Consider the following 1,328-nt stretch of genomic DNA (forward strand, 5'->3'; position numbering starts at 1 on the left):
TATTATTATTATTATTATTCACAAACAAAACCTCTCCTTATACGATTTCTAAATGCTCCCAAAACAAGTAACATATTAAAAAAATATAATTATTTCTTTCATCCCAAACAAATGATATATGAATAAAAATAAAATCTTAAAGAATATTCTTGAAGCTCCTCACACTTCCTATAATTTTTTTTGTTTTGACAAAGTTTTTTTCTCTTTGACAAGAGAGATTTCTTTAATACAAGAACTCTTTGTGTAGTATAAATCGATTGATTTTCTTTATCTTTTTTGTTGAATTTATAGAGACCTAATGGACTTATCATAATGATAGGAGAAATTGATTTTTGAAACATGATTTTGGAGATTATGAATAAAATAATCAAAAAGGAAAGTATAATTGAATTAATTACCCAAAAAAGGATATAATTAGTAAGACATATTTTATTTTAACTAGGATAGTCATTCTAACAATAATATAATAAGAAAATAAGGAGAAAAATCAAAAGGGGAGAAAAATGTTATCAGGTTTTATAGTATTTTTTTTTTACAAATATCCAAATTTATTTTAAAATCGAAGTTATGAATGCATAATTTAATTAAGATATATATTATAAGTCCTTTTGAAACTAAAAAAATATTTGGAGGAATTAAAATTTTAGAATAGTGTAACTAGGGTTGCTTGGGCCACAACAAATAAATCAAAATTATCTTATTGAACAAGGAAGAGGATTGTATTAATATTTGATGCTTTTAGCTATTAAAATATGAAATATATTTATAAAGTTGGGAAATAATAAGTAATACCTCTCAAATACTCAAAATTTATTTTAAAATTGGAGTTATATATGCATAATTTAATTAAGATAAATTAAATTATAGATCCTTTTGAAACTGAAAAAAAAAAGATTTGGATAAATTAAAATTTTAGAATAGTGTAATAAGGGTTACTTGAGACCCAACAAATAAATCAAAAATATACTTATTGAACAAGGAAGGGGATGGTATTACTTATTAATGTTTGATGATTTTAGCTTTTAAAATATGAGAGATATTTAGAAAGTTGAGAAATAACAAGGGAAATTAATAATAACTAACACTTCTCTTTCATCAAGAATTTTATCCTCCTTTTTTATTTTATTTTTTTAAAAAAGTCATATTTCTTATAATTCACACTTCTTCATCTTCATTATTTTCACTCTTAATTAGTAATAGCCATAGCTCACATTAAATTATCGTAGTTATTTAAAAAGTTACTTACATAATCATTTAATTTTAACAATAAGAATGTGTATGCAATTTATATTATGGTGACACTAATAAAAACTTACACTAACAATTAA

Source organism: Solanum stenotomum, chromosome 1 (assembly GCF_019186545.1).
Source record: "Solanum stenotomum isolate F172 chromosome 1, ASM1918654v1, whole genome shotgun sequence".
Classification (NCBI taxonomy): domain Eukaryota; kingdom Viridiplantae; phylum Streptophyta; class Magnoliopsida; order Solanales; family Solanaceae; genus Solanum; species Solanum stenotomum.